Source organism: Peromyscus eremicus, chromosome 23 (assembly GCF_949786415.1).
Source record: "Peromyscus eremicus chromosome 23, PerEre_H2_v1, whole genome shotgun sequence".
Classification (NCBI taxonomy): Eukaryota; Metazoa; Chordata; class Mammalia; order Rodentia; family Cricetidae; genus Peromyscus; species Peromyscus eremicus.
The window spans coordinates 36,101,266-36,124,563 of NC_081438.1; the positions used below are offsets into that span (position 1 = coordinate 36,101,266).

The following is a 23,298-nucleotide window of genomic DNA, read 5'->3' on the forward strand; positions in this document are numbered from 1 at the left end:
GCCACCGGGCAGGTTCCCTTCTAGCCCCACCGGGAAGGATCCCCTTCTCCAAGACCCCTGGCAGACCCTGAAATCTCCACGCCCTGCCCCCACGCCCATCCACCCAGACCCCAGCCACTTCCTGAGACTTAGAGGCTGGCCCCCAGCTCCCATCTTGCCCAGGACTTCCCTTCTGGAGGAGAGAGAGAGAGAGAGAGAGAGAGAGAGAGAGAGAGAGAGAGAGAAAGAGAGAGAGAGAGAGGAGCTCCCATCCTGCCCCGGACTTCCAATTTGGACAAGAGAGCTCCCATCTAGACAAGAGAGAGAGACTTCCTGAATTTGTCAGCTCTGTCTGAACCAAGTGTGCTGATAAGACCAAGAACGAACCACAAAGAAATGGGCAGACGTCAAGGCAGAAACACATACAACAAAATGAGTAGCAATACAACATCACCAGGACCTAGCCCTCCTCCAATACCTAGACCTGAACATCAGAAATTGGAAGAAGCAGAAGAAAACATCCTTATGAATGACATCATGAAGAAGCTAGAGGCTTCTGTAGAGGAAAAGACAAAAAAATGGGAAGAACACTATAAACAACTAGAGGAAAGGGCAAACAAATTAGAAGAAATCAATAAAGTCCTGGAAGAAAACAATAAAGTATTGAAAGAAAATCAAGAAAAATCAATGAAACAAATGAAGGAAACAGTCCAAGACCTGAAAAGGGAAATAGAAAAAATGAAGAAGACACAAAGAGAGGGAATGCTGGAAACAGAAAATCTGAGTAAACGATTGGGAACTTCAGAGGCAAGTATAATCAACAGAATGCAAGAGATGGAAGAGAGGATCTCTGGCATTGAAGATACAGTAGAATAAATAGATTCATCAGTCAAAGAAAACACTAAAGCCGACAAAGTCATGAACCAAAATGTCCAAGAAATTTGGGACACCATGAAAAGACCAACCCTACGAATAATAGGGGTAGAAGAAGGAGAAGAATACCAACTCAAGGGCACAGAAAATATATTCAACAAGATCATAGAAGAAAACTTTCCCAACTTAAAGAAGGAAATGCCTATGAAGATACAAGAAGCCTATAGAACACCAAACAGACTAGACTCCCCGAAAAAGTCCCCTCGCCACATAATAATTAAACAACAAAACGTACAGAATAAAGAAAGAATATTAATAGCAGCAAAGGAAAAAGGCCAAGTGACGTATAAAGGCAAACCCATGAGAATAACACCCGATTTCTCAATGGAGACTTTGAAAGCCAGAAGGACCTGGACAGATGTAATGCAGACACTAAGAGACCATGGATGCCAGCCTAGACTAATATACCCAGCAAAACTTTCAATCATCATAGATGGAGTGAGCAAAACATTCCATGACAAAGCCAGATTTAAACAATACTTATCCACAAACCCAGCCCTACAGAAAGCACTAGAAGGAAAATTCCAACCTAAGGAAGTCAGATACACCCTCGAAAACACAGGCAATAGATAAAGCCACAGCAGTAAACCCTAACGAAGAGAAGTACACACACATCACCACCAAAAAATAACAGGAATGAACAATCACTGGTCATTAATATCCCTCAATATCAATGGACTTAATTCACCTATAAAAAGACATAGGCTTACAGAATGGATACGAAAGCAGGACCCATCTTTCTGCTGCATACAAGAAACACATCTCAAATTCAAAGATAGACACTACCTAAAAATAAAAGGCTGGGAAAAGACTTTCCAATCAAACGGTCTTAAGAAACAAGCGGGTGTAGCCATCCTGATATCCAGCAAAATAGACTTCAAACTAAAATCAATCAAAAGAGATCAAGAAGGGCATTGCATACTCATCACAGGAAAGATCCACCAAGATGAAGTCTCAATTCTGAACATTTATGCCCCAAACACAAGGGTACCCACATATGTAAAAGAAACATTACTAAAGCTTAAATCACATATAAAACCCCACACATTAATAGTGGGAGATCTCAACACCCCACTTTCACCACTGGACAGATCTCCCAAATCAAAACTTAACAGAGAAATAAAGGACTTAACTGATGTCATGACTCAAATGGACTTAATCGATATCTACAGAACATTCCATCCTAACAAAAAAGAATATACCTTCTTCTCAGAACCCCATGGAACCTTCTCTAAAATTGACCATATACTTGGCCACAAAACAAATCTAAACAGATACAAAACAATTGGAATAACCTCCTGTATTCTATCAGACCACCATGGTCTAAAGTTGGATTTCAACAACAACAAAAACTACAGAAAACCTACAATCTCATGGAAACTGAATAATACCCAACTGAATCACCAATGGGTTAAGGAAGAAATACAGAAAGAAATTAAAGACTTCCTAGAGATCAACGAAAATGAAGACACCACATATCCAAACCTATGGGACACTATGAAAACAGTACTAAGAGGGAAATTCATAGCACTAAATGCCCACATAAAGAAGTTGGAGAAATCTCACACTAGTGACTTAACAGCACACCTGAAAGCACTAGAACAAGAAGAAGCAAAGTCTCCCAGGAAAAATAGATGCCAGGAAATTATCAAAGTGAGAGCTGAAATCAATATAAATAGAAACAAAGAAAACAATACAAAAAATTAATGAAACAAATTAATGAAACAAAGAGTTGGTTCTTTGAGAAAATCAACAAGATAGACAAGCCCTTATCCAAACTAACCAAAAGACAGAGAGAGAGCATCCAAATCAACAAAATCAGAAATGAAAAGGGGGACATAACAACAGACATTGAGGAAATCCAGAGAATCATCAGGTCATACTTCAAAAACCTCTATTCCACAAAACTGCAAAACCTAAAAGAAATGGATAACTTTCTGGATAGGTACCACATACCTAAGTTAAATGAAGACCAGATAAACTGTTTAAATAGTCCAATAACCCCTAACGAAATAGAAACAGTCATTAAAAGTTTCCCAACCAAAAAAAGCCCAGGACCAGATGGTTTCAGCGCAGAATTCTACCAGATCTTCAAAGAAGAGTTAATACCAATACTCTCTAAATTGTTCCACACAATAGAAACAGTAGGAACATTACCAAACTCCTTCTATGAGGCTACAATTACCCTGATTCCTAAACCAAACAAGAATACAACAAAGAAAGAAAACTACAGACCGATCTCCCTCATGAACATTGATGCAAAAATACTCAATAAAATACTGGCAAACAGACTCCAAGAACACATCAAAACAATTACCACCATGACCAACTAGGCTTCATTCCAGGGATGCGAGGGTGGTTCAACATACAAAAGTCCGTCAATGTAATACACCATATAAACAAACTCAAAGAAAAAAACCACATGATCATCTCACTAGATGCAGAAAAGGCATTTGACAAAATCCAACACCCCTTCATGATAAAGGTCTTGGAGCGATCAGGAATACAGGGAACATACCTAAACATAATAAAGGCAATTTACAGCAAGCCAACAGACAACATCAAATTAAATGGAAAGATACTCAAAGCAATTCCACTAAAATCATGTGGACCAATGGAATCGAATTGAAGACCCTGACATTAATCCGCACACCTATGAACAAATAATTTTTGACAAAGAAGCCAAAAGTGCACAATGGAAAAAAGAAAGCATCTTCAACAAATGGTGCTGGCATAACTGGATATCAACATATAGAAGGCTGCAAATAGATCCATATCTATCACCATGCACAAAACTTAAGTCCAAGTGGATCAAGGACCTCAACATAAATCCAGCTACTCTGAACCTGCTAGAAGAGAAAGTAGGAAGTAGTCTTGAACGCATTGGCATAGGAGACCATTTCCTAAATAGAACACCAGTAGCACAGACACTGAAAGAAACAATCAATCAATGGGGCCTCTTGAAGCTGAGAAGCTTTTGTAGAGCAAAGGATACGGTCAACAAGGCAAAGCGACAGCCTACAGAATGGGAAAAGATCTTCACCAACCCCACATCTGACAGAGGACTGATATCCAGAATATATAAGGAACTCAAGAAATTAGACATCAAAATGCCCAACAGTCCAATTAAGAAATGGGCTATAGAACTAAACAGAGAATTCTCAACAGAGGAAACTCAAATGGCTGAAAGACATTTAAGGAATTGCTCAACATCCCTAATCATCAGGGAAATGCAAATCAAAACAACTCTGAGAATGGCTAAGATCAATGCCTGTCAGAATGGCTAAGATCAAAAACACTGAAGACACCTTATGCTGGAGAGGATGTGGAGCTAGGGGAACTCTCCTCCACTGCTGGTGGGAATGCAAGCTTGTACAACCACTTTGGAAATCAATATGGCACTTTCTTAGAAAATTGGGAATCCATCTCCCCCAAGATCCAGCTATACCACTCTTGGGCATATACCCAAGGAATGCTCAACCACACCACAAGAGCACTTGTTCAGCTATGTTCATATCAGCATTGTTTGTAATAGCCAGAACATGGAAACAACCTAGATGCCCTTCAACTGAAGAATGGATAAACAAAATGTGGTACATATACACAATGGAATACTACTCAGCAGAGAAAAACAATGACATCATGAGGTTTGCAGACAAATGGATGGATCTAGAAAAAATCATCCTGAGTGAGGTAACCCAGACTCAGAAAGACAAACATGGTATGTACTCACTCATAGCAGGATACTAGATGTGGAACAGGATGACTGGACTGCTACTCGCATCACCAGGGAGGCTACCTGGAAAACAGGACCCCAAGAAAGACACGGGGATCGCCCAATGACAGAGAAATGGAATGAGATCTACATGAACAGCCTGGACATGAGTGGGGGTAGTGAAGGGCGAGGGTCGAGGGAAAGAGAGCTTGGGAGAGCAGAAGATCCCAGCTGGATCAACAACAGAGAGGGAGAACAAGGAATAGGAGACCATGGTTGTAGCTAGAGTTTTCCTGCCTGGCCCACAGTCAGGACAAATCTCTTTCACCTGCCAGTCCCACAGCCTCTCAGACCCGACCAAGTAAACACAGAGACTTATGTTGCTTTTAAACTGTATGGCCGTGGCAGGCTTCTTGCTAACTGTTCTTATAGCTTCAATTAATCCATTTCCTTTAATCTATACCTTGCCACATGGCTCGTGGCTTACCGGCATCTTCACAAGCTGTTTCTCATCGTGGCGGCTGGCAGTGTCTCTCTGACTCAGCCTTCCGCTTCCCAGCTTTATTCTCCCACTTGTCCCGCCTACACTTCCTGCCTAGCCAATGGCCAATCAGTGTTTTATTTATTGACTAATTAGCAACACATTTGCCATACAGAACATCCCACAGCACATGGTAAATGAAGACCACATAAGAATAGGAAGAAGTAAAGTGCTAGAGAGGCCCACAGAAATCCACAAAGATACCCCCACAACAGACTGCTGGCAATGGTCGAGATACAGCCCGAACTGACCTACTCTGGTGATGGGATGACCAAACACCCTAATTGTTGTGCTAGAAACCTCATCCAACTACTGAGGGATCTGGATGCAGAGATCCATGGCTAGGCCCCGGGTGGATCTCTGGGAGTCCAATTAGCGAGAATGAGGAGGGTTTATATGAGCGAGAATTGTTGAGATCAAGGTTGGATAAAGCACAGGGACAAATAGCCAAACGAATGGAAACACATGAAATATGAACCAATGGCTGAGGGGTCACCAACTGGATCAGGCCCTCTGAATGGGTGAGACAGTTGATTGGCTTGATCTGTTTGGGAGGCATCCAGGCAGTGGGACCGGGTCCTGTGCTCATTGCATGAGTCGGCTGTTTGAAACCTGGGGCCTATGCAGGATCGTTTGGCTCGGCCTGGGAGGAGGGGACTGGACCTACCTGGACTGAGTCTACCAGGTTGATCTCAGTCTGTGGGGAAGCCTTTGCCCTGGAGGAGGTGGGAATCGGGGGTGGGGGTGGGAGGAAGGTAAGGGGGGCGGGAGGGGGGAGAACAAGGGAATCCGTGGCTGTAGAACTGAATTGTATTGCAAAATAAAAATAAAAAAAAATTAAAAAAAAAGAAAAAAAATATCAACAATTTCCAAAATTTAAAATCCTGAATCATGACAGGACACTAGTAGAATTCAGGTGTTTCTGGTACATGGACTGCTCTCACCGAATGTAAGGTCAAATTGTAAGCCTTGTGTACATCCTAATTCACAAATGAGTCTGTCAGATATGCTAAGCCTATAAACTGAAGATGATGCCCCAACGCTGTGGAGAAACCTCAGGTGACTGTCTAGGCAGCTGGCTGTTTCTGTCAACTCACATTTTTTTGGAAGCCGCTTGCGTGTACTTCCTGTTTTTTTAGGTAATATTATTTCCTTCTTGGGTCTCTGAGGGAGTTGAAGATTACATACTTATAGTTACAGTTATAGTTAAAGATTAGATAGTTATACTTATAGTTTTCCTTGTTAAGAATTTCAGAGAAGAAACTCACTAAAGAGGTTGTAAGTGTATAAATTTGAAAGACAATATAAGATAGTTCTGTTAGTGACATAAGTTAGGATAGAAAGTGAATCAGGTACATTTTGGACTTACCAAAATAGGATAGGTAAGGGAATATTTGATCTGAGTCTGTCAAATGCAAATGGACTAGACATTATTTAGGTATTTATTGCTTGTATGTATTGTATATAGTTATTGTACTTATTGTATATAGTTTTCCTTATATTAGCTATAACTTTTTTCCTTTTTTCTTTTTATTTGAATAGAAAGGGGAAATATGGTGATATTTTATTTGTGCTGAAATGTGATTTTATTTGTATGTTAATAAATAAAGTTGCCTGGAGATCAGAGGTCAAAGCGAGCCATAAGTAGAGTCGGGCTGTGGTTGTACACACCTTTAATCTGATCACATGGCAGGCAGAGTCTCAGTGTGGTCAAGAACACAGCCAAACATGGTAACAGGAGCCTTTAATCTCAGTACCAACCATAGAGACCTGGGTCTGTATAGACAGGCAGTGATGAAAAAGTCATGTGGCTGGGCTTAGAGCCAAAGGAGAAGGCAGAACAGGAAAGCAATAAAAGCACAGGTTAGGCAGGAAGAAGTTTGCTTTCTCTGGGGAAGCTACTGCTGGTGGTAAGCTAAAGCTAGTCATGGCTATTGCTCTGATTTCTTCGGCTATTTCCTCTGTATCTGCCTCTGTGTTTCTTATTTACTAAGACTGTTTACACTTATAGCCTAGCCAAACTGACAAAAATCTCAGAACCTGCTAGGAATATCACCCTATATTGAAAAGACCCACATATGACTAGAGCATCATGTCCTCCTCAGTATCACCTCCCCTAAAGCAAAGCTTCAATTATACATTGATAGCTAGGTGTCACTTCATGCTAGGTACCTTAAGCTCAACTGCCAATGTTACAAGTACACAAAGAGATGGTGTTAGGACATTTAACTGCCCCCTGCCTTACAATCAAAGCATTCTCTCTCTCTCTCTCTCTCTCTCTCTCTCTCTCTCTCTCTCTCTGCCCTCTCTCTGTCTCTTATACACACACAAATACATACACACAACTATGTGTCTGACTGTTACTTCTAGACATTTCCTCCCCACAGCAAAAGTCCCACATACGCACACAGGGATAGGTTTCTACTCCTGCTAGGTACAATCTCCCTAGGAGGATCTCAGGAGAACCTCTAAGAGGACATGGTATCTAGCTGTGGAAGAGGAATACATACATACATATATGGCCAAAGCTAGACACAAAAAGCTAGATGTCAGGTACTTTTGGTATCCCCTCCCCTCTCTGTATCTTCATATTTTATACTCATTTCAGAAGTTTGAAAGCCAGAAACAGCTGATGGAGATGACCTCTGGCATTTGTCTTTCTGGATCTGGGTTCTCTTACTCAATATCATCTTTTCCACATCCATCCAATATACAGAAAGATGACTTAAAAAACAAAGAGGATGATTGTGCCGAGTGTCTAAAACTAGGCCTGTGATTTTGCAGTTGCACGCAGATTACAGGACCCATTTCTTTATTAATGTGGGGCCTAATGTGGGAGTTTCAGGCCCAATGTGGGAGTCTCCACCCCTGTGTGTTGGGCCCAAATTGTGTAAGAAAGTAAACTGAAGGAGCCATGAAGAGCAAGCCAGGAAAGAGCTATCATCAGAGTCTGCTAGAGTTCCTAGAAAACTTCCCTAATGATGGACATTGAACAGGACATGGGGGCCAAATAAACTCTTTCAATCACATTGAGTTATGTCAGGTCCTGTCTATCAACAATACAAGGTATACTAGGACAGTATCCCAGGACTGGCCTCAATTGTAATCCTCCAGACTTCGCCTACTGACTGCTGGCTTTAAGAATGTAATATAAACCTGTATGAACAAATAGAAGATTAAGGTTGACTAGATCTCAGGGAAAAAAGAAATCAAGGACCAGTACAATACAATTCCATAGGGTGAGGTTATTTTAATGAAGTTAATCATCGAACACATCTCAAGCAGACAGATTGGAGAAATACTGCTGAACGAGGGTGACACAAGAAACAGTGCCTGGTGATATATACAGAGACAGGGGAGGAATATGAGGGTTTTTTAGTATGTTAAGCATGAATCAGAGGGTATAAACACAGGAGTGAAATCCTATGACTTGAGATAGTTAATCATGGGACATATAAGCAGCAACAGTGGTTGCAGTTTAGGAGGCTGGCAGAAGTGTGACAACATCATGGCTTGTTCACTCTCTGGATCCAATGTTGGTGAATATACCCACTGCACTCTGTGGAACATGGCTCATGAGGTCAGGACACATATTAGCACATCGTGACCAGCACACATAACCATTGTAATACACATAAACTGGCTCATGAGATCAGAGGATGTGGGACATTCTAAATCCTGCCCCAGCACACATCTCATCTCAATTCCTGCATTCTGGTTGGTGAGGTCAGAAGGGATACCACTCCTAGATCATCCACCATCAGGAAGTTATCCCACCTACAAACCAGCACCATGTGTCTCCACACCTGAGCTCAAGCAGAACACAGATGAGCCAGCACAGCCAAACTAGGAACACCAAGGATCAATCCAAACACTCCCCAACACAAAGGAAACAGAAACATTCAAGTAACAAACTAAATCCAGATGAGCCCATGACAAAAGCAGAAGTAACATGAAAAACACAGGACAACATTGTTGTGGCTGCATCTCGAGACCCCTGAGCAAGACCATCACAGAGCTGATATCTGATGCAAAACACACAAGGGTTTATTGATAGCAAGCAAGCCCAGGCTTGGTCCATGTCCAACACTCGACACAGTGGTTGGAGGAGGATGGCGCTGAGCTCTCAGGGTGAGGGGTTTTTAAAGGGAAAAACCGCAAGCAGGGTGGCACAAGCCTTGGCATCATATGATTGGGTAAGTGTGTGTAACCTTTGAATTTACTGGTTGGGGGTTACAGTTATCATCTTCGGGGCAGGCCTGGACAAGTCCCAGGCTTTGTCCTTGAGCTGCCATGGGGGTTGGCTGGCCTAGCACATACTGACTCAGTGGGCCAGGCTCTGTCCTTGAAATGCCATGGAGGCTGTCTGGCCTCACACGTTCAGATAGACCCATGCATGTATCTCTTAGTTGGTGAAGGGTCCCAGACAGTAAACAACTGGCTGAACCTTGAGCAGTCAGAGTACTTGCAGAAAGGGAGCTACTGCAAGGACTATGTCATGGCCCTCCTAGAAACTGCTTGCTCAAGTCTCAGGACACTGAAATTGAGGCCTGATCTATGAGAGAAGACTGACAGCCTGTTACGGCATCTGCTTGGTCCTTTCAACATAACTCCTCCCAAAATGATCAATCCCAAAGTAGTGGCCAACAATAGGAGAGACTTCAACTAAATTCAAGGTTGGGTAACAAGGAAATCCCAATGGCAGATGCATGGATCTCCCTGGACAAGGGAAAAAAAGAGATCTCCTGGGTGAACTGGGGGCAGGTGAGGATGGGATCATGAGGATTTGGGTTGAGGTGAATGAAGGTGTACTCTACTGAAAGAGATGACTGGAACAGGGGAGCATAATGGGACCAGGTAGAACATGATGCAAGGGGAACTTCCCAAAATCTATGAGGATGAACTCAACTAAGATGTCTAGTAATAGAGGATACACAGCCTGAACTGGCCATCTCCTGTGATCAGACTGTTGACTACCCCAATTGTCATCAGAGAGTCTTCACCCAGTAACTGATGGAAATAGATGCAGAGACCCACAAAAAAACATTAATCCTCTTTGGGTTCAGGGAATCCTGCTGAAGAGAGGGAGGAAAGATTGTGGGTTCAGTGGGGTCAAGAACATCCCAAGATAATAGAAACAACTAACCTGTCTCATATGAACTCAGTCTGAACCAACAACCAGAGAGCCTACGTGAGACTGACTAGGCCCTATACATACATATATCTGACAGTTGTGTAGCTTGGTCTACTTGTGGTACTCCTAACAATGGTAGCAGGGTCTGTCCCTTGGGCTTTGGCTGGCTCTTGGGAACCTATTTGTGAGTTCCTGCTGTGCACCGCTCTGCTTCCCAACATGTACTGCTCAGTATAATCCCAATTGGACAAGTCCTGACTCACAGAAGGATAGAGAACACTGAGATGAGGTCTGTAGATGGACAAGAAAACATGGCTATTACTCTGGGAATATATTGGTGTCATTGGGCTGATACTGTCGTGGGCTGTGGGATGTGAGCACTTTTGAAGATCTGGCAGATCCAGTGCTGGGTGGTGATTAGGATAACCCACATGGCAGGGACCATGTCAAGGAAGGACTGATGCTCCATTAGTAGAACCAAACTGCCCATGAGTAATGACCCTGATGGGTAAATCTTGTTATTATGCATGTTTTTCCTGACCTCACCCAGCACCTTACTCCCCATCTTGTCCATTACTGGGTCCCCAGGAAAGTTAAACCACTCTGAGAGCAGTGGGCTATGAAAACCACCTGGTGAGACTTAAGTAGGAGAGCACCACAGCTATGCAAACCCCAGTAAAGCAACGTGGAATGGCATGACCATTGACCCTCAGCTGTGTCTTGGCCACAGAATACCTCCCTTCCCACCTTGGTTTTGAATTATACTGTGTAGCCATTCAGTGTCATATGTTAATGACCAAGATCTCCTATGAAAAATAACACCCAAATGATGTTGATCCTCCATGGATTGTAAGAATGAAGTTAAAGACCAAGGCCAAAGGGCAATTGGCATGGCACTCATGACTATGGGATCTGTTCATTGCTGCTTCATTGCCCACCAGAAAGAAACAGATGGAATCCTTACCATGAGAACTCTTTGGGAATGAAAGCTCAGCAGAGTGGGGAGATTGATTGGAAGACAGTGTCTTCTGGAACATAGAAACTATAGGTATTTCATTCTGGAGGCAACTACATATTTTGAGATTGGAGTCAATTTTGGAATATGCTCATTGAAGGAAGACACGACACTTTAAAACATGGTCAGTTCGAGGTGATACATCCCATGCTTTTTAGTGTAAATGAGAGAGGGCTGGGGGAGAGAAAGAACCACAGATTGACTGTATCAGTCATGGCACCTAGAATGTAACTTGACATTGCCTGACTAGAGACACATGCTTAAGATCACACTAACTACTTGGAGAGGACAATGATATGTCAGAAGAATATTGAGATGACAAATGTTGTATAACCAACTGGAGAACTCTGCTGATGTCCACGCCATTATTTCCTTCCATTGGGTTGACTTGTGTTTCTATAAATCTGAAGTTAAATAAACCCTGCCTCCTGTAAGTAGATCTTTGCCAACTATTAGACCACACATGAGAAAAATTAGTAGTGAGTGGCTGGAAACAAGAATGTGAGAGAAAAAATGAAAAATCACTATGGATTTTGCCAAGCCTTGATTGGACCATTGCATGTGACATCACATGGAGTCCAAGTGATGTAAGCTAGATATCAGACAATAAAAGGCCCCACCTAGGGTTGGGTTTGTCTTTGTACTTCAGAGAAGCAGTTGGTTGATGGGAGAGCAGTTGGATTCAGTTGCTTCTGCTAGATTTGGACTTTTCAAAGCCTGTCGGATCTCGACTTAGTGAGTATATTTCCCAGGTTTTCAGTTTGGGCTTTTGTCATTTGGTGTATATTTATTGCTTTATTTACATCTTTGGTTTGGGTTTTTACTTTTGCCTGTAAATGCTTTTTGCTTATTTCATTTCATTTTCCTTTTATCAGTTTCTTTCTTTGTCATTTTTGCCTTTGTTCTTGAGGAATTTACACATATAGTGGTGTATGTTATCTCTATAGCATGAGGAATTTGATCATGACTTCCCATATATGACTATTTTGCATTTTGATCATATTTACATGCTCTATTTCATTTACCCACACATTGAATGTGACAAGTACTTTGAAATGATCTAAGGTTCTTTCCTCTGCTTGTTCAGGATTCCTAGGAAACAAAATGTGACAACTGTGTTTGTGGAACTGGAATATTTGAAGTAACACTTTCTCTAGTTCCAAAAGATTTCCTGAAAAAGGCATTTCATTCCTTTGATGTCCGATTGTAGACCTTACCTCAATGTTGTGTGTATGTTCTGCTTTGTGTCAATTTGTATGTGTGGACAAATCCTAATGTTCATAGGTTAAGGAATCCTGAAAATGAAGTATGGTCTTCTTCTTCTTCTTCTTCTTCTTCTTCTTCTTCTTCTTCTTCTTCTTCTTCTTCTTCTTCTTCTTCTTCTTCTTCTTCTTCTTATCTTTTTCATTTTTTCAAGACTGGGTTTCTCTGTGTTGTTTTGGTGCATGTCCTCACTCTGTAGACTAGGCTGGCCTTGAACTTACGTAGATCTGCCTGTCTCTTCCTCCCGAATGCTGGGATTAAAGGCATGTTAAAACACCGCCTGGCAAAGTATGGTCTTAATGTGTTGTTGAATTTGGTGTGAGCTATCTCTCGTTAAGGATTTTCTAATTTATGTCAGTCAAGGATATTGCCTGATACTGGCCTCTTTTTAACTTTTATTTACTTGGTTTGAGAATAAGGGTAATGCATATTTTATGAGAAAAAGTTGAAAATGCTCTTTCCCTCAGACTTATAGGGTACTGAAATATCTGGAGAACATTGCTGTTAGATGTTGAGATGATATCATTCATCAGTGAATTGTCCTGGTCACTGTACGAGTCTTTCTTGATACTCAATACTTTCAGAGTGTTTTATCTAGTTTTATTTCCCAGACTTTAATTTTCCTTTTGACTTATTATTTCCTTCCTTCTTGGATGTATTTTCTATTTTTTTATCAGGGGAGGGAGGGAATGGCCAGAGCTTACAGAAGGACAGTGATGTGTGGACAGATCTTTCTTTCAGACAAAAGGTCATTAGTAATGATGCACTGGAAACTGAGGGAGTGTTATTCCCACCAGACAAAGTGTGTCTTCATGAACTTCATGGTATTTGAGGGAAAGGAGCTGCTTCAACACCAAGAAGCAGGCTTGGTTGATATGAGACCTATGCTACATGACAGAAAATGGGATCTGAAACTTAGGCTACTTGAAGGGCTCATGGTATATTCACAGGATGGGTGGGAGGGATATTGTCAATGTGTGACTGTGTGAGAGCAATAAATTTATCTTGGCTTCTTGGAAAGTAACAGGAGTGGGAAGGGGATACATAGCAGCCCTCTGTGCTAAGGGCATTAGTCCTTGGGGCAAGAATGTAGATGGAAAAAAATAATTTAATAATTTAACTGAAAAATAATTTAAAAAATCACTTTGGTTTTTTGCCAAGCCATGATTGGTCCATTGCATGTGACATCACACAGAGTCCTTGTGAGGTAAGCTAGATACTAGCCAATCAAAATGCGCTGCCTGAGGCTGGGTTCTGTCTGTACTTCAGAGAAGCGGTTGGTTGGTGGGAGCGCAGTTGGACTCTTTGTTTCCATACACTTGACCTTTTCCCTGACCTGTTGGATCAGGACGTAGTGAGTTTGATTCCCAAGTTCTCAGTTTGACCTTTTGGCAATTGGCTATTACTTATTTCTTTCTATTTTTTTTTTGGGGGGGGGTGGGTTTTGAGACAGAGTTTCTCTGTGTAGCTTTGTGCCTTACCTGGATCTCGTTCTGTAGACCATGCTGGCCTCGAACTCACAAAGATCCGCCTGCCTCTGCCTCCCAAGTGCTGGGATTAAAGGCTTCTGCCACCACCACCCGGCATTTCTTTTTTTTTTTTTTTTTTTTTTTTGGTTTTTCGAGACAGGGTTTCTCTGTGTAGCTTTGTGCCTTTCCTGGAACTCACTTGGTAGCCCAGGCTGGCCTTGAACTCACAGAGATCCGCCTGGCTCTGCCTCCCGAGTGCTGGGATTAAAGGTGTGCGCCACCACCGCCCGGCTTACCCGGCATTTCTTTATTTACATTATTGGTTGGTACTAATTTTTCCCTGTAATTCCTTTTTATTCATTTCAACTGATTTTCCTTCTATCAACTTCTTTTGTCATTTTTGGCTGTGTTCTTGTGTATTTTACAAATTTAATGTTATGTAGTAAATGCGTAGGATGAAGAATTTGATCATGACTGGTATCTGGCTGTACTCTACTTTGATCATATTTATCTGCTATACTTCACGTCCTGGCCCATTAAATCGGACAATTACTTCCTATTATACAAAGGCTATGCCCCTGCCTCCTCATGACTTGGAGTGAACAAAATGTGACACATGTTTGTGGAACTGGCATGTTTGTAGTAACACTTTCACTAATTCCAAGTTTTTGCCTGAATTAGGCATTCTACTCCACTGATGTCTGATTTAGGACTTACCTCAGTGTTGTGTGTTGCTGTGCTCTTTGGCTGTTGATGAATCTTGAGTGTTCCTGGTTAAAGACGTTTTGAGCATAAAGTCTCGTCTTATTAACATGGTGTTGAATTTGATGTGACCTATCAATTACCCTCATTCAGGTTTTTCCAATCTGTCAGTCAAGGATATTGCCTGATAATAGGATCATTTGAAATGTGGATTTCAGGAAGCAGAGTTGATGCCCAAGTAGCCAAGTGAGTATAATGTAAACTTTTTATATCGCTGGCCACTGCAGGGAGCATGTGGTGGCCTTTAGATTGTTACATGAGAGAAGTCAGCTTATGATGAGGCTCACACACTTAACACCCTGCTTCCCCTACTGCCTGCCTCCTGGAAGCAGTGGGAACAGGTGCAGACAATAAATGCTATTGGTACCAAGATCTTTCCTCACACTACCCCAAAGTTGCTCAGTAATATTCACTTCCTTGTAGAGAAAAGTGAATCTACCTGGAGCCGGGTAGCTTGCTCTTTTACACAAAGTCTGACTGGTTGGGACTGTTTACATTCCTCCCAGGTCATTGACACAGATAGGATGACTAGTGTGGTAACAGCTTGGGTCTCTTGTAGTCTCAGAGGTCAACTCCGGAACTCTCATTGACCATCCTTTTCTCCTCAGATCTGCAGCTTCTGTTGGATATGTTCAGACAAACCTCATCTTCACCATATGTGCATCCTTTCTCATCTAAGCAAGTGTTCAGTGAATTGGGTGCAGGAAGCACAGCGTCTAGAAACAGACATGTTGGTGGAAACTGCTTTTCCTTCTTGATCCTAGAGCCTGTTTATGGGACAGTAGCAGAGCAGCAAGGACAAACCAGTCCCTGCATTCAGGGCTTCTCATGGAGAGCCCATTGAAGTCTCCCTCAGGAAGTCACATGGGAAGAAAAGGGTCATTATTCCTGCCTCATTAGGTCCTGAATTCCACCAGAAATAAGCCAGCTATTATCTGAAAGGCCACAGGTCTAGGGTGGGGAAGGAATCTTTCTGCCAGCCTCATCCATTGTCTAACATAAGCTTTTTCTTCTAGGTGCCTGGACATATCCTGAATCGTGGACCCTGAGAATTCCTGACTTGCATATGTGCACACTGAGTATTAGTGACATTGAGGAACAAGAGTGCCTCTCACCTCCCCTTCCTAGCAGACTAGCATGCACTGTCTGAGCTCCAGAGGAACTCAGAGGCTCCACACAGCAACAGGAGGACATGCTGTGGGGGACGATGACATGGTTTCTCTTCCACCATCCAACTACAGACAACCACCCCAAATTACCAACAAGATCTGGGGAATCTACAGGAGCGTCCTCCTGTGAAAGCCTCCCAGTGGGTACTTACTGTTGGATCCTGCCCAACTGAGACACGTTTGCATTTTCACAGTTCAGAAAGTCACCTATGCCTCTCTGTCTTCACAGGTAACAAAGAAAACCTGCCTGAGCAGGTAAAGAAATATCTCCGAAGAGCCTTGGAAATTAAATCAGCTTCTCTTTCTGAACTCTAGAGTGGATCTCCTGAGAAGGGCAGTATCCATGGACCACTTGTCCTAGGCCTCCACTTACATGGAGAGGCAGAACTTGAGGTCATACATTTGGCCCATTTCTCACTGGTTTTAGGCAGAAACAATTTACAAAGAAATACTGAAGTATTTCATTAGAATTCCAACATAATTTCTATAAATTGGCAGTTAGAATGTTTTGACTCCTGTAGGAGAGAAATCTAAATAATATGAGCTCTCAGGTTCTACCAGTTGTTATTCTAAAGGTGACAGATGTTTGCACTTCATCTATACACTCAGCAAAATCCAGTCTGATGCTGAAACACAAGATGCAACAACCAATGGGACCTAAATCTAGAAGACATGGAGGACAGGAGAGATTCCTCCAGACCCAGATCTTCTTCTTCCAGGACTTCCTACCAAGCCTCAGAGATCCACAAAGACCTACATAGAAGTAATGGAGACTTGATATGTGGAAAAGAACAGCAATTTAGAAACAGACCCAGCAAAATCCTTCCAGCTGATTTTTTCATAGTCACCCATGGAAATCAAGGCAGAGAGAATGGCTTGTCCACAAATGATTACAGAAGAATATTTAAAAATAAACAATAGGGAGCCCATTGAAAAGCTGAACACAGTCAACATTTTTATTGACCTCAAATACAAATACTATAATGTTCACATAAAATTAAAGAAGAGGACTACATGATTTCCTGCCCTATGAAAAGAAAGATCAGAAATAACACGGAGTAGATGAACTGTGGACTCGGGAGCCCTACTGCCCACATCCATGAAAATACAGAAGCTGGAGCATGGCTGGAGCAGACACTCCCCCAGGACATCTAGAGTGAACCTGACCACACCCCAGAAGACAACAAATCCCTGACAGTGAACATTGTGTGCCTGTGAGGAGGTGGAGGTGTAGTGTGTGCTGTGTGGTGTGAGGAGGGCTGAAACCTATCACATTGTTGGGATGGAGATGAGCTGTCCAGCTGATCTGATAACAGCACTGTATGGATGGTCCAGTCAGCTGAGGAAAGCAGCAGGTCTGACACCTAGATACTCACATGTGCTACCCATGCCCCTCCCCTTGTTAACAACTTACATACAGGGTCAGTGTAAGGACATGAAGGACACCCCTCACCCACACTCACCACATAGTTCTCTAGGTATTAGAACTAGATAGATATTCAACTCCCTTCTGCTGTCCCACACACAGTGCTAGATTCTAGACCATGCTAGACATGCCTCCAACCACAGTGTACTAAGCCATGGGGAAAGGTATCAGGCCCTGTTGCACACTTGACCTCCTGACAAGGACACACAGTTACTGCTTGGTTCAAAGACTCCTGGGATCTTCCTGCACTGACGTACAACACTAGGTATAATGCAGCATGAGACACCACAGCCATGCCACCTCCACCTCACTTGCACTACCAGCTGTCAGACCATGATAAACAACTCCTACATCACACACACACACACACACACACACACACACACACCCTCTAATACACTTCTAAGTATTGGGCCATGCATGACTTCCCACCAAACTACACATTGACTGCCCTGTATCAGACATTGATAAACAAACCCTCAGACATACCTCACATGTATTTCTAGGTCTGGATCCGGAATGTCATTCACATAATCCTTTATTAACTGCTACTTATGAGGCCATACAGGACACTCTCTTGCCACTGTACCCAAATACTCTGCTTGTATTAGACCCCACTTCACATCTCATCGCCCACTGCCAACCTACTTCAAAATGAATGATCAGACCTTGACGGATACCAGCTCCCCCATATGCTAGCACATACTCAGTAGGGATTGTGCCCAGCTTGACACCTTCCTTCCACTGCTCCCCTCTGACATACAATGTTATCATCAAACACATTGGACACACCACCACCCCTGTGACCACACATCCCCTCTAGGTACCAGGTCCAGTTTGACCTCATACCCCACATTAATCGACAGCCATCAGACCATGCTGAGAACATCTCCCCCTCTCAGGTCTTCTACAATAGCTAGCAATTAGCATTGCTGGACACCCTCCTTCTGCTGAAGACAGACCTACACTTGTCTAGAGACAAAGACTCCCAATACATGCAATTTGACTGGTTCTTCAAGGTATTGCCTCCATTACAGGCAAAACCACCCCCTCATCAACACACAATACACACACACACACACACACACACACACACACACACACACACACACGTGCAGTTACATGGAAGGTTCTGTTAGATATACAACTGCCTTAGAGCCAAAACCTTCCAAACAGGGCTAGGTGTCAGCTTCTGTTAGGTCCACTCTTCCCTACAGCCAATATTCCTCTTACACAGCTAGGTATCATGACCTCCTAGAGATCCACTGCCATACAGTAAAGTCCCATGCACAGGGCTAGGTGTCACATCCTGCTAGGAACCCCAGACACAGGCAAACACTCCAGGCACAGCTCTCATATTCATATAAGGCAAGTGTCAGGCTCAGGTATTTTTCTCTACCTTAACAGCCAAAGTTCCACATACACAAACATGGTTAGGTTTTAGGATCTCTTAGGTAACTTCTGCACCATAGCAAAATATCAGGTTATCACAAACATACAAACATACAAAAGCAAGCATGCACACATGTACATATGCAAACAATCATGCATGCAGGCCTGTAGGATCATTCCCCAGGTTGTGAGTCCCAGGAGTTTTTCTCCTAGCCACATGAATGGAGCTTTGGATTTAGAGGAAGGCTAGGACTTGGCACCTACCTCTGGGTGTGTGGCATTGTTGTAGAAGTGGGAGATACCTCCCAGGAATACAAGTAGTCATGTATGTTTTGTGGCTTTGGCTGTAAGGGTGGGACTACAATGCTACCCCTGACACCTAGCCCTGTGGGGAGAACTAGGACTTAAAATAGAAGTCCATCAGGACCTGACTTAACTGTGTGTGTGTGTGTGGATGGGGTTGTGCTTTAGCTTGGTGAAGTAATATCTAGTAGGTCTTGACACCTATCCTACAGCAAAAGACGTTTATACACATATATGTCTCACTATCAGTTCCTGCTGAATAAACCCTCCATTACAGGCTAGCCAAACTGACACAAATCTCAGAACCTGCTAGGAATATCAGCCTATATTGAAAAGAGCCACCTATGACTAGAGTATCATGTCCTCCTCAGTATCACCTCCCCTAAAGCAAAGCTTCAATTATACATTCATAGCTAGGTGTCACATCATACAAGGTACCTAATCTCTACAGGTAATGTTACAGGTACACAAAGAGATGGAGTTAGGTCATTCTGACTGCCCCGGCCTTATAACCTTATAATCAAAGTCTCTCTCTCTCTCTCTCTCTCTCTCTCTCTCTCTCTCTCTCTCTCTCTCTCTCTCTCTCTCTCTCTCTCTCTCTCTCTCTCTCTCTCTCTCTCTCTCTCTCTCTCTCTCTCTCTCTCTCTCTCTCTCTCCCCTCTCGTCTCTCGTCTCTCGTCTCTCATACACACAACTATGTCTCTTTTACTTCTAGACATTTCCTCCCCATAACAAAAGTCCCACATACACAGGGCTAGATTTCTACTCCTGTTGGGTACAATCTCCCTAGGAGGATCTCAGGAGGATCTCTAAGAGGACATGATATCTAGCTGTGTAAGAGCAATATACATACAGCCAAAGACAGATTCACAAAGCTAGATGTCAGGTACTTTTGGTATCCCCTCCCCTGTCTGTACCTCCATGTTTTATACTCACTTCAGAAGTTTGAGAGCCAGAAACAGCTGATAGAGATGACCTCTGGCATTTGTCTTTCTGGATCTGGGTTCTCTTACTCAATATCTTTTCCACATCCATCCATGTATAAGAGAGATGACTTAAAAAGAGGATTATTGTGCTGAGTGTCTAAAACTAGGCCTGTGATTTTGCAGTTGCATGCAGTTTACAGGACCCATTTCTTTATTAATGTGGGGCCTAATGTGGGAGTTCCAGCCCCAATGTGGGTGCCTCCACCCCTGTGTGTTGTTCCTGAATGGTGTAAGAAAGAAAAATGAAGTAGCCATGAAGAACAAGCCAGTAAAGAGCTGTCCTCTGTATCTGCTAGAGTTCCTAGAAAACTTCCCTAATGATGGACATTGAACAGGACATTGGAGCCAAATAAACTATCTCTACCATATTGGGTTATGTCAGGACCTGTCTATCAACAATACAAAGTATACTAGGACAGTATCCCAGGGCTGGTCTCAATTTGTAATCCTCCAAACTTCACCTACTGACTGCCCACCAAGTCAGCAGGAAACAGTTTTTCTGGGAGAAACAATGCCCCTATTCCTGTTTAGTTGCTTTTTTATAATAAGCAAAAAGTGTGGAATGTTAGGATCCTACCATGCTCCAGCTGCATGGCCGCATATGTGCAGTTCAGGAGCTTGACAAGGGGTCTTGTGTCTTACATCATCAGTGTGTGCTGGTGATCACATATGGGAGGTCTGGTCACACAATCTGCGCATGTGTGGCATGGCTCTGTAAGCACACCTGCGCCTTAAAGAGCTGTGACTCAGACCCGACCCTCTCTCTGTTCTGTTCTCTCTCCCCCACCATCTTTCCCTCTCTCTGCACACGCTCCTTTCCCAGACCTGGTTCTTCTCCCCCCACCCCTCTTCCTCCTAATAAAGCTCTCTGCTACTAGGGAGTTGTGGCCATGCCTAGTGACCTTTCTGTGCAGTAACCAGCGCCACCACCAGCGCTGTTTATCATTCGTTTCACACTGCCTACACATTGTTGCTTTCTGATTTGCTTATATTTTTCATGTGTGCATGGATGTGTGCCCTGTATGTGTGTGTGCATGATAGGGTGTAGTAGTTGTTGTTGTTGTTGTTTTACTCATTGTGGGCCTGCTACCCAGCTCCCAAATAAATATAGAGAGACTGATTCTTACTTTTGAATCTCGGTCTTAGCTTGGCTTGTTTCTAGCCAGCTTTTCTAACTTAAATTATCCCATTTCTCTTTAATTGTTTTGCCTCTGAGTTTTTTATCTTTCTTTATTCTATATATCTTTCTTTCCTTCTTACTCTGTGGCTGACTGTGTGGCTAGGTGGCTGGACCCTGGCGCTCTCCTCTCCTCCTCCTTTTCTCGATCCTCCTCTTCTCATGAGCCTAGATTTCTCCTCCTATTTATTCTCTCTGCCTGGCAGCCCCACCTATCCCTCTCCTGCTTAACAATTGGCTGTTCAGCTCTTTATTAGACCAGTCAGATGTTTTAGACATGCAAAGTAACACAGCTTTCCAGGGCTAAACAAATGCAACATAAGAGAATACAACACATCTTTGCATCATTAAACACAAATGAATGTAATGTACCTTAAACTAATACTCCACAACAATAGGGCAGGCATGTGTGGTATGTGAGGTGGGGACGGGGAAGTGGCATCCAAACTTGGTATTAGGTGAGGGGCAACAGCAGCTCCCTTCAGGTCTTGTTTTATTTATATGTCCATTTGTTCACTTGTTTATTTGAGTTCTTACTCATCACCTGGAATTTCAGCATTCATGCTCATTAATTAATTTTTAGAAAATAAAAGCCAGGACTGGAGAAAGGGCTCGGAGGTTAAGACCACTGGCTGCTTTCTTGGATGTCCTGAGCTCAATTCCCAGCAACCACATGGTGATTCACAACCATCTGAATGAAATCTAGTGCCCTCTTCTGGCCTGCAGGGCATGCATACATGAAGGCAGAACACTATATACGTAATAAAAAATAAATAGAAAATAAAAGCCAACAGGAAGAATTTGCAACAAATTCATCATACCTTATTGAGCACTGATTTTTAATTCCTTGTATCTTCCCCTGTTTTCTCATATTCATGATCATACTGCTTTGTGCTCTTGAGAGCTTGGAGTTAGAGGCATGGTCTTCCATGAAATCATGTATTTCTTTAATATGTGAAACTTTCAGTAAAATTGCAAATGTTTACATATCATAAATTTGTGGAGGGGAAATTTCAGTTTATGTAACTTGCATATTAATTTTCAGATTTAACTGACAAGGTACTGGAAATTTAAGCATCCAACTGTACACTACCAAAGAAACAGTATTTTCAGCCTGTGTATATTAAGCTTTTTCTCTGGTTATTTATTGTTCTTGTAACTGGAGTTAGTTGGTAGTAGTTAGTGCATGTATTAGACAAAGACCAGCAATGCTGATAAACATCTGTTGGTGCACAATTACTTCTTATAACATACATTTTTCTTTGTATGTTAGTATTTTATGTTAAAACTCTGCCTACAGAAAACTCAGCATGACAGTATATGGTATATGTATTATTTTTATAAGAAATAATAAAGAAGGAAAATGGAAGTGTGCCTGGGTAGGATATTTGCCTTTGTATATATGTAGTCTTGATTAGAATACTCAGTATACGTAAGTGATATAGATTGATAGATGATAGATAGACAGATAGAAGAAATATAGATAGATAGATAGATAGATAGATAGATAGATAGATAGATAGATAGATAGATAGATAGACATATAGATAGGGTGACATACTGGATTTATTATCTTTCTGTCACTGTGACCAAGTATCAGATAGAAACAAATTAAGTATTGAAGTACTTGTTTCAAAATTGAATCCAAAGACTGTGGTTTCAAGGGATTTTGTTAATGGTTACTAGGCCCTGAAAAAATGGGAAGAACATGATGGTGACAGTTTGTTCTCGCTGTTTCATGCCTATGGTTCAAGATGTGAGCTTTCAGCATCCTGTTCCAGCTGCCATGCCTGCTTGCTGCGCTCACTCTGACATAATGGACTCTAAGCCTCTATAACTACAAGCCAAAATAAATAATTACTTCTGTGTGTTGCCTTGGTCATGGTGTTTTATCACAGCCATAGAAAAGTAACTAATATGAGAGATCACTATACCTTTAGTCACCATTCTCTTCCCTGACAACCTCAGATGTTTGCAGTAAGCCCACGGCAGCTCTGTCTCTGTCTCTCATCTCTCTGTCTCTCTGTCTCTCTG

General features: G+C 42.4%; 1 long non-coding RNA gene across 1 annotated transcript; it reads left to right on the top strand.

Moving 5' to 3' along the window:
* Positions 1-13,826: 13,826 nt before the first annotated feature.
* Positions 13,827-15,488, top strand: LOC131897849 (uncharacterized). The gene is made up of 3 exons (XR_009375814.1): positions 13,827-13,934; positions 14,905-14,997; positions 15,420-15,488. It is a non-coding gene; the product is annotated as an uncharacterized LOC131897849 (long non-coding RNA).
* Positions 15,489-23,298: the final 7,810 nt, after the last annotated feature.